Genomic DNA, 13,617 nt, shown 5'->3' on the forward strand with positions numbered 1-13,617 from the left:
GAAATTATCTGACATCCAATAATTGTATGGAGGAAAAGTAAAAGGCAAAGTCATTATATATGGCATAAAATACAACTTTGAGGGTAGCAAACTTGTATAGTTGTTATCTACATCTGGCAAAGGAATCAAAATTCCCTCAGACTGGGGGCCTTTATACTCACCTGGTCCAATTTGCTTGTGTCAAACTTCCTCATGCTTTTCCAACACTTAACTTGATTAGTTTAAGTACTGGGTTTGGGGGTTTTTATTTAGTTTAGAATAACAACTCATCTTTGAGACTTCCTAATCCCTGGGCAATTACCAATTGATATAATTCCAAAGTAACAAGATTTTTAAACGAGCAGTTAAAACAAATTTTATAGCTATAGTTTTTTCTTCTAAAGAGGAATTTAATATAGGCAAAAAACCAAACCAATACTGTATGTGTTGACCAGAATTGAAGTGTTTAGTAGCAGACTTGTGTGCATTTACTCCTTTGTGACCTGCACCCAGATGCTCTATAGCACAATTCCCCTCATTCATCCTGGCTGTATATGAGGGATGCAGCAGTCAGAGGGCAGGAATAGGAACTGGAGGTGATGATCTGGTTTTTTTCCCTGATCTTTACAGTGTTTCCTTAGTCTCTTAATTTCTCATTTTGTCTCACTGCATAATGTGAGCAAATAATCCCACTTGTGCTGCTGGACCTTTTGACAAAGCATGCAGAGAATCCATTCTGGTCAGACCTCTCACTTAAGAGTGACATATAATTAGAGGCAAACCAGAAAAATCCCACTATATCTAAGAAAAAAAATAATTTTCTCTCTAGAGTTTAATTTTCTGTGGGTTTTTTTAATTTCTTTTAACATGGCTGTGGGAGTAGGAGCCTTTTGGGCAATAAGATTTCTATATTTATTCCACATTGTTCTGTGTCAGGTAGATAATTACTGTGGCAAATTCTTATTCTCTTCTGTATTCATTCTCTTGACATTGCTGTTTCTATCAACACCAGTGCTACACTGCTTCATCCTGTTGTATTTCTATTTTTAATTCAAATCTGTTGTGAGTTTACAGCAGGACTTGACACTATTTATAGCTGGTATTCACAGTCATCTTGTTTTTGGGGAGTTTTTTGTTTGTTTGTTTGTTTGTTTGGGGGGGGGTTCTGTTGGTTTTTCGTTGAGTTGTAGAAACATAAAATCACAGAATGGTTTGGGTTGGACAGGACCTTAAAGATCATCTAGTTCCAACCCCCCTGCCATGGGCAGGGAGTCTCATTTTGCCCTTTTTCTCCTTAAAGACCCCTGAGGATCTCCAGAAAGAGCAGGATTGGTGCTGGGAAAGCAGGTTTGGGCTCCTCCTGGATTCTACCCTTATTTGAGGAAAACCAGGCCCATTTCTGCCTGATAGGAGCAAAGATGTTTTCAACTGGAGCAGCTGCACTGTGGGGCAGGTTAATGTCTCCTGGAAAACATGTCCTGTAAGACTGAAATGTGCCTCATGGATGGACCAGAGAAGTGGGGAGAAATAGTCCCAGAAAGGGGTGACCCCATTCCCTACTTCCAGCTTGCACACAAGGGACAAAAAGACAATGGCTTTTGTGGTGGCTTTTCCTGTCAGGGTGTGATGCCTCCATCCCACTTGGTGTCTCCTGATACAGCTCTGGCAGTGTGACAGGTTTCCCTGGAATCCACCTCATTTGCTCCCTCTCCTCCTCAGACTGAGCAGATGAAATCAGTGCAATTGATGTTTGTGTGCTTTGCTCTTGCATGTCCTTAGATTTAAAAGTAGCTTGATACTCCCCAAGGTACCAAAGTAGACGTTCGTGCTTTCAGAAAGGGTTAGGCTGATGTTTGCAGCCCTCACCTGGGCCAGGAGTGGTGTCCTGGGGGTTTCCTGAGTCTCAGTACCTGGGGACATCATACCCAGCAAGGTGGCAGATGCTGCTTTCTGAGCTAATCCTGTTGCTGCACGTGAGACAGCAACCTTGGACCAGGTCACTCCAAGCCCCATCTCTTAGGACTTTCTGTACCAATTCCTCCAGCAGCCAAGAAAGTGAGAGGAAAGGGGGAAAAAAGTGAAATTCTGTTGTGAAGAAGACCTGTGCCAAGGGACATTCAATCCAGGCAACAGTAGAGATCATGAGCTTGGAGCAGAAATTGCCTTGGTGGGGGTTCAGAGGCACTGGTGGAAGTTTTAATACATGTGGTAAATTTGGGAAACAATGACCTGACTGCAGCCATAGGGGTTGCATGCAGTGGATTGACTCTTGTAAACCAGCCCAGGAAAAACAGTGGGGCAGGACTTTATTAGGGTGGGCAAGTTCCTTTGTAACTGTTTTGCCCTAATGGGCACCAGAAACAAAGGAGAATCATCAGCTTCTTTCCCTTTACTCAGCTACTGCCTGTGGTAATATCAAAAAGGATTGTTTATGATACAAAAGTTTGTACAAAAAGATACCATTCTGTTACCTGAGGCACATTCCCAGCTTCTTGAGGGTATGTGACAAGAATAGAGTGTTTTCCTGACTGATGGAAACATATGTTGGAGAATAATCTTACTGTAGATAGGAGAGCCAAAAAACACCTCTCTGATCTGTGTTGTATTAAAGCAAAAGCCTGCCAAGCAGGGGAGCCAAGGTAAGATCTTTATTTAGTCCAAAGCCTTGGAGACTTTCCCAACATTATATATTAAAAGTAAAAATGAGAAATCAAGGCACTGACAGAGGGCAGGTTTAGATTGGTTAATAGGAAGAAATTCTTCCCTGTGAGGGGTGTGAGGCCCTGGCACAGGTTGCCCAGAGAAGCTGTGGCTGCCCCATCCCTGGAAGTGTCCAAGGCCAGGTTGGATGGGGCTTGGAGCAACCTGGGCTAGTGGAAGGTGTCCCTGTCCATGGAAAGGGATGGAAAGAGATGATCTTTAAGATCCTTTCCAACCCAAACTATCCTGTGATTCTATGACAGGGATATATGCTCAGTTAACCAGTGTTGTTATGTAACCGGGATAAAGAACCAGAAAACCAACCTTTTTTTCCTCTTTTTATTGAACAAGAAACTTCAACAAAATTTAAAAAATGTACTTAACTGAAAGTCCTGTGTGAGCTTCTGCCTGAGTCAGATTTATGCCTGTCCTGGTCCCTTTACTTTCTTGCTGCTGGCTTAATGAGGACATGTGAACTCATGAGAGAGGACAGGCAAGGACACTCTGCTGAATCCTGGATCAAACAGCTTTGACCTTCACTGCAGGGCTGCAACATTTGAGTTTTTAGCAGTCTGGCCTTTGCTTTGCTTTATGTGTGATGCTGTAGCCAGAGGTGTTATACTGGTGGAGGATGCAACCCTTTACTCCTTTACAGCAGCCTGGTTTTGCTGATGGGCCACCCCAACCAGTGCAGTCTATTCACATCCAGCCTGGCTTGTTGGTTTTTTGAGCTTTATAGGCTATGATGGCCTGAAGGTTACCCTTTACACAATGCAAAGAACACAAAAACACACGGAGTGGCCACTTTCTGTCTGGTGACAGGAGCTGCTTCACCTCAATCTCACTTGGAAAGCTGCTGTTCCTTGTCTTGTCTCCCTGTTGTGGCTCTGCTTGTCCATCCCAGACTCTCGTGTTTGAGACATGAGAGCCTTGAGGAGGAAGAGTTGCAGAAACAGCTCTTGAAAACACAGATGACCTGAAAGGAGAGAAGGAAGCTGAGCTTGGTTTGTAATGAATACTTGAATTGTTTAATCATTTCCTTTTTAAGGAAAAACACTTCAGAGTCAAATTTTTTGCTCGAGCTGCCTGGCTGTGAATTCTGGGATAGTCACACGAAATTAAATCTTTTTTTGCTTTCTTTTTTTTTTTTTTTTGCTTGTAACAAGCAAAAATAAGCTTTGAACAAAAACTCCTGGATTTGAGGAGTCATTCCTTTCACCAATTAAAGCAAGCACATGAACCTGAAGGCTATTTCTGCTCAGGTACCTCAGTCATTCTTGGGAAACCTGAAATTATGGAAAGTGCTCTTTTACCACCACAAATGGCAAATCTGTTTAAATTATCCAGAAGATCTGCAGATGTTGAATTTCACAGAAAAAGTAGGCCCAGCTGCAAAAACTGGAACTTCTTTTTGATTTTTTCACTGAAAATATCCAAAAGTCAGAAGTGCCACATGTGTTGGTTAATGGGAATAAAATCCAATGCCTTGAAAATGGGCAGAATATCAGTTCCTTTGTATGGCTGAATATTTGGGGGAGAAATATTATATGTAATTCTTCATATTGCTGCCAATACAACTCTAAATTTTATAAACTAAATATCTTTAGACAACTGTTCAAGGCTGTTGAGTGGGACACTGGATGCATCACTGTGGAGTTGTGCCACATATTTAAAGGAATGATGTGATACTTTAAAATATGCACTCTCTTGACAGAGGGAAAGAAAATATTAATCACTCTTAACAGTTTGGCAAGAATCTAAAAAACAGAGGAAACTTGTTTCCCACAAACCAAACTATCTCTTGATAATTCAGCATCATCTTTTGTATCAAGAGAAAACCCACATGTCTAAATAGAGTCAGTGAGTGCTGACAGTATTATAGAGCTTCAGGCTGTGTGAATGCAGAGGATGTTTTGGTTTTTAGAAGAGGATGTAATGTTGCAGTGAGTAAAATACATGTGTGACAATGCATTTTCTTATAATTAACCTTTCAGTCATTAAATTATTCGGTACCTCTGCATGTCACGGAATGACAAAATGACAACTATAAGAAAAAGCATGGATGAAATAATCTGTGCAGGATGCTTGAAGTCCAAAGCAAAACTCTGAAGTTTTTAGGAAAAAATCAAAACAGATTTAGTTTCCAGTATATTCTCTTTAAAACCTTTCAGCTCCATGAAAATACTGAGGACATTTTATGCAAGATATTTGTCTTTAGGGAAAAAAAATGGAGGGGGGAGGATCTTAATTTTTAAAGCCTGATTTGTGCAGAGGTGGGTTTTGCAAAATTGCAATAGCTCTTAAAAGCTTTGAGGAGACAACAAATCAATGGCATTGCTGGCTGGAGACTTACCTGGTTCCAGACTGACACACTTTTCAGCTGGTCACTTTTGTTCATCTCTGCTGAAGAAAACTTTAAACTAGAAGCTGGTGTAGCCACCAGCCCATGCTCCCTACTGTGTCACTCGTTTGATTTCCTTGTGCTGCTCAGTAGGGACAGCAAATAATAAACATCCAGCAGATTTGATTTTGTTTGATTATGCTTTTGCTAAAGACAAGATACTTGTGATTGAACAGGGGAATAATTTTGCAAAATTTTTATAGTACAGCCTCATCCTCAGCCTTCTCTCTGTGCACTGCAGCCCTTCCTGATCCCCCAAAATCCCTTTTGACAAACTGTCCTTAGGGAGTTGTAGGTCTGTAACAAGCTGGGTGCCTTCCAGAGGTACAGTTGAGGATAAATTTAGGTCAGTGCAGTTTGCTTGCTTCTAATTTTGGCGGTACAGCATTCTGCTCTTTCTTTGGTCACAAAATGAATGTGTTGCCCCACATTTCAATTTATTGTTACACTCACTAGCTGCTCCTCAGGAGCTAGATTTTGTTTTCAGGCAGTCTGCATGTGAGGACTGCAAGGTGGTAAAAGTAATAGAATCACAGAATCATTAAGGTTGGAAAAGACCTCAGAGATCATCAAGTCCAACCATTAAAATAACAATAACAATGCCAAGTTCTTATCAGCCATTCCTGATAGTAAGATCATGGTCTCAGTATAAGATTGGCTTCATGAAGAGATAGTCACATGAGCATCTTTAGTATTCCAATCATAGCAGTAGAAAGAGCAGTGATAATCCTGCCAGTGTAACTGCATTAGCACTGGGGACAGTGTAGTGGTTATTTATAGGTATTTGAGTTGTTTCTACAACATAAGAAAACTGAATTTTGCACTGTACCCATGAAAGGTCAAAATACAGCAGTGTAATGCTGTATTTGAGAGCCAAATAGAATAAACTCTAAATCCTGTCCAGCTCACAAGTACCACTTACAGACAAACTCGTCACTGACTTTGAAAGCAGTACCTCCTGTCCCTACGCAGAGGCTGTGAAAACACACCCTGGTGAAACTTCAACAAGTTCCATGGAAACGTCTGGATGTTTTTTCCAAGTCATGTAACAAAATAAGCAGCTGATGAGTGCAGACTTGAATTGCTCTGGTGCATTAAGTCAGTGTAAACTGTTATTTGCCCTGACGGGGTGACAGAACTGCAGAGATTGTTACAGCTTTCCCAAAGTCAGACTCATAGAGGGAATTGTTCCAAATCCACAGAAATCTTATCAAGTATGTCGATGGGGTTATAAAATAACCTGAATACGGTGTAGAATAAGCTCCCTTGATAACAGTAATATCATTAGTTAGATGTTATGCTAATGTTTATGATTGGTTTACTTTATAAATTATATTTTCTGTTGACTGTGTCTTGGTGGATCCATCTCACAGGCTTTCAGTTGTTGCAGTGCTGAGTCAGACTTTGGCAGCTGTAGCTTCCAGCGCTCTCCATCTATTATTTGCTTTACTTCAATCCCTGTGCCCTGTTAATCTTCCAGCTCAATCCTTGTACCTCACACAAGGTTTTGGCACAGCGTTCACCACTGCTGATGGACACTCATGATCCCAGCGAGGGGCAGCTGGATTGGTGACCAGCTGGGGTGATTCTGTGCAGGTGGAGTTCTGACAGCACACCAAGAAATGTGTTTATACTTCCACAAGTTTGTTTGACGAGGATGTCAGCACTGCTGCTGTTCTGTTGCGGGTAGGATTTGTCACGGTGCTCTTTTGCCGAAGGCTGGGTGACTCACAGCGCAGCACTGGGAGGGAGCAGGTCACTGCCACCCCCCCAGGGAGGGCTTCTGCCAGGTCAGCCACCACTTTGCCCTGGGAAAGGGTGCTGGGGTGTGGAGAGAACCTGCTCTGTACAACGAGGCTCACTGGGGATGCTCAGAAGAGGAAGAAAAGCTTTTTAACCTCCACGGAAGGGACTTGAAATCAAATGAGCTGAAGCCTTTAGGAAAAGGCTACATCAAATGAAAACAGGCATCTGCTGCAGCAGGTTACTCACACTTACTCATCACAGCCTTGATTTGTATGTTTTGCACGTGCATTGTGGCTTGTTGCAATGAGAATGGTTGTGTGGGGATTATGGAAGGGACATCATGCTCCTTGTCCCACCACTCGTGCCCTGTGCAGCTTTCCCAAACCAGTGTCCCTTCTGGATGCTCCAAGTGGCACTTGGCCACATCTCTTTGTGAGCTTAGTAGCAATAAGCCCCTTCAGCATCACTTTAAACCTGCTCCCAGCTGTGCACACAAATGGCAGTGTTTGCTGGTCACTGTCAAGGCTTTTTATTTTCAATCACTTTAGTATTAATGGAAGTTAAGAAGGAGACAAAAAGATGCAATGGGGCAGTACCTGCATAGTCCGGATTTTTCTCCTCAAATACATGACTGATAGGCACAAAAGAGAATGGAAAATTAAAAATGTCACGAAAGGAGGTTCTGAGGAAAAGGAATCACAGCCTGGTTGTGCTGAACAGATACAGAAAATATGAAAAAGGAAAGTCTGGTATAGGAAGAATTTCAAACACATGCAGACCTTTTTGCAAAGAGTGACCCAAAATGATGAGTGTTAAGACCAAAGTCTTTGGAGAGAGGATTTCTTTGACCCTGGTGGCTTCAGATGTTCCTGTCTGAATGTACAACATCAAAAGGAAACACCCACAGCTGGCACTGCATTTTATAGAAAGGTCAGAAAGACATGAAAATCTTCATGAAAATCTGGCTGTAAACTGCAGACATTGGGTGGGAAAGGTATCTGCAACCCCAACTCCTGCTCATTGAGGAAAGCTTTGAAAAATCTGTGCTGAATTCATTTCCAGCAAGTGAAATTCTGGCCCTGGGCTTTTCTTCACAAGGCCTCCAAAGAGCTGGGTTTCACAGCAGTACATTCATTTGAGTCAGCTAGAAGCAATTTTAAAAATTAAACATTCAAATATTTCAGTTATTAAAAAAATACCATTACTTGCAAGTCAATCTCCATCTCTTAAATCATATTTGTTTTAATTAGTTTGTAAAACTTGCTGGGTTACCTGTGGTTAACCTGAGCATTTTTTGACTTGTCATGTTTGAAAAGTGTTTGGCAGTGGGTGATTTAAAATTTTATCAGCATAAATATTATTATACAATATTAATATTAATGGTTTTACATTTAATTGCATGAGAGTACAAATTAATTTTTCAAGTAGAAAGCCATTTAATTGCCAGCATGCTGATTCTGTTGCACAAGTACCATTTAATCTAAGGCTTGCCTAGCATTTTGTTGGTATAGAGATTATGCTATTTCAAGTATTTTGGCTTGTCAATTTATATATTATTGGAGGATACACATTTGTTTGCCTGACTGGTTCTATTTTATAATAATTTTAAGGTTTTTTATTGCAGATAAATCAGATTATCATGACAGCAGAAGAATAATATGCTCAGCTGGAGCCAGGTCCATTGTAGAAGATATTAATGTGAACTCTGCCAGTGTTTGCCAGTCTCATCCCCAGAATCTCATAGAATCCCAGAAGGGTTTGGGCTGGAAGGGATCTTAAAGACCATCCAGTCCCATCCCTTGCCATGGGCAGGGACACCTTCCACTAGCCCAGGTTGCACCAAGCCCCGTCCAACCTGGCCTTGGACACTTCCAGGGATCCAGGGCCAGCCACAGCTTCTCTGGGCAACCTGTGCCAGGGCCTCACCACCCTCACAGGGAACAATTCCTTCCCAATATCCCATCTAACCCTGCCCTCTGGCAGTGTGGAGCCATTCCCCTTGTCCTGTCCCTCCAGACCCTTGTCCAAAGTCCTTCTCCAGCTCTCCTGGAGCCCCTTTAGGCACTGGAAGGTGCATAAAGTCAGCCCAGAGCCTTCTCTTCCTCAGGCTGAACTACCCCAATTTTCCTCAGCCTTTCCTCATAGAAGAGATGTTCCATCCCTCCAATCATGTTTGTGGCCCATCTCTACCACTGCGGGCTTGAGCTTCTGCTGACCTTAATGTTCCCTCTTTATCTCAAATCATGTGGGGTTTCACTGATGTGGAAAAGCATCCTTGGAGAGTGGGATCAAAGTATCAGATTTACTTCACTTGTTGCTTATTCAGCTTTCCATGAGCGAGAAGTTTGGCCTTAAGACATTACATGCAGCAGATGCTGTTCAAACCAAATAAACTCATCCCCAAATTGTGCCAAGTCTCAGCTGATGCACTGCCTGCTGGAGCCTGGCAAAAACCAGCCTGGCATCCCTCCACTGCTTCCCATTTGACACCCACTGTGTGTTCTGCTGAGCTGGGATTCAGCCTCGTGTCTAACACACATCAAGAAAAGTCAGTGAATTGTCTCAGGAAAGGCAAGGCTGAAAGATATTTTGTTGTTCTGGTGCTGTCAGGATGTCTTTCCCTGTGCTCAGTAGCCTGATGCTGCTGTTAGATATAAGGAAAAGTTGATTATTGGGATAGGAACCTGCCAAGGCTGTAGGAGATCTGCTTTTAATTCTCTGCTTTGATTCAAGTTTCTTCTCTGTCCTTGGGCAAGGCACTTTATCCCTCAGCTTGTCTCTTATTTTGATGAAAATGGAAAAGCAAGACATTTCCATGCATCACAAGAAGCTGAATTTGAAATTGAAGATACTCAAATAAGCCTTGTCTAAGGCTAATGCATTACAGATAAAACCCAAGTAATTAGTAATAATTTAAAAATGCACCACATTAAGTGAATTTGAATCATATTTTGATTTTTGCATTTACTTTGTCTGAAAGGAATTGATTAGTGTTGGCAATGGATATTGAGATTTTTCAGATGGATTCCTTCTGAAGAGATGAGGCTGGCATAAATTTTAAAAAGGATTATTAATGAGATGCACCTGAATCCAAAGGGTTCCTGTCAAATCTGTACCTCATGATCCTTTTCTAGCCTTGATGAAATTTGTGGGGCAGTCCTGGAAGTGGCACTTTGTGAGAGAGCCTGATGAACTGGAGCTAACCTTGGACACTTGTGAATTGTCACGCAATAACTCCTGTATTGCTTTGCTTTCTGCCAAGAAAGAGCTCAGTAATTAAAATGCTCTTTTCTGAATGCTGGCATGGGACTGTCCCTGAATTGTGTATTTTTCTCTTAGGAGTGTAATGGTAGGTCCAGGAATATTTTATAGGTTGAAACCAGAAGAGCTTCTCAAAACCACAGCAGGGACATCCTAAGTGTTGGAAAACTTTATAGCTTTGTTTCAGCCTTCCTTAGACAGCTTTATTGTTCAGTGCTGATGGGCCCTGAAAAGATTGGATGTGATGTGCTGCAGAAAAAACGTCTGCAAATCCCAACCCCACGAGATGGATCTTGGTGTCATCAGGTAATGATGACATTCCCCAATATTCTTCTAGCACAAGGTTTTGCTTTGGCTGTTTGCTTCTCTGTCGGATTTCCACAAAAATGTTTAGATTTCTGTGTCTACATGAATAAACTGAGCACCACGGACGTATTAAACTCTTCAGTTCTAGGGAGAACCGTGCTTGCTGGAAGCAGAGTGGAGACGTGCAACACCTCCATCTGCTTCCTGGGAGCAGCAGACCTCATGTGTCACACATGTGTGGGAAAACTGCAGCTTTCAGGAATATTTAGTGGGTGGAATGTTCTTCTGCTGGTCTGTAGATGTAGAAATACCTGGGATTTGAAGATACTCAGTTGCCTGGTCAGAAACCCTGAGCAGTAGGTTTTGCTAGTTTTCCAAATGCTCTGAACAGAAGAATACACACAGAGTTCCCCTTCCCCATCCTGTGAGACGTGACTTTTAGGCAGGAAGTGCCATTTCTGAGGGGAATCTGAATTGACAGGAACCTTCTTAGGTTGGATATTAGAAAAAGATTCTTCCCCCAGAGGGTGATTGAGCACTGAACAGGCTCCTCAGGGCAGTGGGCACAGCACCAAGGCTGCCAGAGCTCAAGGAGCAGTTGGATGATCCTCTTTGGTGTGACCCTTGGGGATGGGTCTGTGCAGGGCTAAGGTTTGCATTCCATGATACCTGTGGGTCCCTTCCAACTCAGCATACTCTGTGATTCTGTGATTCTTCTTGTTATCAGAAGCTGTTTTTCTAATGGCATTGGAAAAAAATAGGGGAAGAGTCTAAGTCCCTGGAGGCAGTTTTGTAGTGCCAGTGGGAGAAGGATCTGGTCACTGTGATGTTTTTATTTTGCTTCTCAACAAAATGCTTATTCCTTACAGGCAAGCACAGATAACAGTATATGGTGTGTGCCCTAATACATTGCACTGATTTATCTCATCCCACGACCCTTTGAGGTCCTTCTACACTGCAAGTGTACAGGACTGGGTGAAGTCCCATTTGGACTTTAATTGCAGGCTGCTGCTCAAAAGCACGTTACTTGTTGCCACTCAGGGTGGAAAATGTGCAGGACTGACTTGTATACATTTTCCTTTGGGAGAAGTTGGAACCTTTGCAATGGTAGGGAGTGAGGAAATAAAAATATGTTAAATAAAAGTCCCATCTTAGAAATGTTACTGTGACAGCAGTATTTTCTCACACCAGTGAAACGAGCTTGTTCTTTCAAAAACTTTCTATACATGCCATGAGTTTCTTAAGAAGTCACAGTTATGAAGACTGTCCACTGTTGTCTTGGTTTTATGTGACTGTAGCATTTTGTTTGAATTTCTTTTGCAGATGTTGAGCAATGACTATGGATGTATTTGTGTTTGCCCTCCTAATCTGATTTGCACAGTTGAAGTGAGAAAAGTTCTGTAATACTTCAGAAGCAATGATGTTATTTGTTTTGTGACATCACCTCTTTTGGTCATTGAATCTTATTTTTGCAAATGGCCAAGAATATTAAAAAAAGCACCAAACAGCCTCAAACCCAGAAAAAAACTCCAACAAAACAAACAAGCAAATGAAAAAAACCCAAATGCACACTGAATACACACATTCCCACCACCATCCTTATTCAAGTCCACGAGTTTTGCTCTCAAGATTTTCTTTTAATTCAGAAAAAGCTATTTTCCTTTTCCTGGAGTTTTGCTGTTGGCCATTTCACAGAATTACAGAATGGTTTCGTTGGAAGGGACGTTAAAAACCATCTTGTTCCAACCCCCTGCCATGGGCAGGGACACCTTCCACTAGCCCAGGTTGCTCCAAGCTCTGTCCAACCTGGCCTTGGACACTTCCAGGGATGGGGCAGCCACAGCTTCTCTGGGCAACCTGTGCCAGGGCCTCACCCCCCTCACAGGGAAGAATTTCTTCCTAATATCTAATCTAACCCTGCCTTCTTTCATCACTCTTGTCCTGTCACTCCATGCCATTGTCACAAATCACTCTCCTCCTCTCTTGTAGCCCCTTTGTTTGAAAGAATCTGCCTTTCTTTAACTCATCATAACAGAGAAGTGGAGGGAAGAAAGTGAAGTTCTTTGTAAGAGTCAATAGTAAACTTATCTAACATGTTGAAGTCACTGTTTATTTTGTTGTATATCATTTATCATTTTACAGCCAAGTACTAGAGATGCCAGCATGGCACTTCACAGATCTCCAGTAAATCTCCTGTCCCAGGAGATCTTCCACTGACAGGCAGACAATTAGTATTTGCAGAATGCTGCTAACTTTGTTACAGTTGTTTACCAAATACAAAAGTTGTGTGCATTGCAAGTGATAGATGTATCCTCCTTTTCATTACAATAACAAAAAGTTCAGTCTGCTTGGCAATAGTCAAGATTTTTCCACTTAATCTAACATGAATGGCAAAATCTATTCATTGAAGAAGGCTGGTGAAAGATTTGCAAAGGACTGGTTTAGTGTCTAAAACAGAACTGGATTTGTTTAGACTTTTTTTTTTTTTTGGTCAAAATCACATGATATCTCATTTTTTTGCCTTTGGAGGCATTAGTATACACATACAGAAGTGCTTTTCCAAATCCTGCAAAACATTTACCTCATCTTTGGGTTTCAGTGTGTAAAAGAAAAAACAACACAAAAAACCTGATGTCAAGATGCACTTTTTTGGTAAGTCTGGACATCAGTTTGAATCTTCTGTGTAAGTGGGAGCACTGATACACAGAAAATGAAATAGCAGATGGAAATCTAAAGTTACAAATTTTCTGCTGCCATCCATTGGCTTAGGCATTACCTGAAGGTCACTGTCTTGCACAAGGGGAAGCTTGGTGAGCTTGGGCTGATCTTAAAGCTGCCCCTTTTTTGGTCTTCACTAGAAGTCTGACTCTCTTCAGTGAGCACAAAAGGGCTGGTTTGTCCCTTTACACACAAGCACAGTGGAATCAACGTGTGTGTGTTGTGTCTGTGTGTGTTCATAAGTAGGTTGTTAATATTATTTGCTGATTTTAAAAGAAAAAAACACAAACAACCAAAGTTGTATTTGTTTGGGTGCAGTACAAGGGGAAGTTTTTATAGATGTGTCTGTCCTTCCAGGTACTCCCTGATATCCAGTTCTTTTGCTCTGATGCTTCTCCCATAACTTCCCAAATGGCCCCTATTCTCCTCTGGGGTCCCAAGAGCTTTCCTTACCCTGGTTTCACTTCCAGCAATCAGAGTGTAGCTTAGCTAAGAACCCGTGTTGA

General features: G+C 41.9%; 1 protein-coding gene across 1 annotated transcript in view; it reads left to right on the plus strand.

Annotated features, from left to right (window-relative positions):
• CPXM2 (carboxypeptidase X, M14 family member 2) overlaps positions 1 to 13,617 on the plus strand; it is an 84,929-nt gene that overhangs the window by 40,531 nt on the left and 30,781 nt on the right. The window lies entirely within an intron of this gene.

This window comes from Neopelma chrysocephalum, unplaced genomic scaffold, assembly GCF_003984885.1.
Source record: "Neopelma chrysocephalum unplaced genomic scaffold, ASM398488v2 Primary Assembly neopelma1_347, whole genome shotgun sequence".
NCBI classification, from domain to species: Eukaryota; Metazoa; Chordata; class Aves; order Passeriformes; family Pipridae; genus Neopelma; species Neopelma chrysocephalum.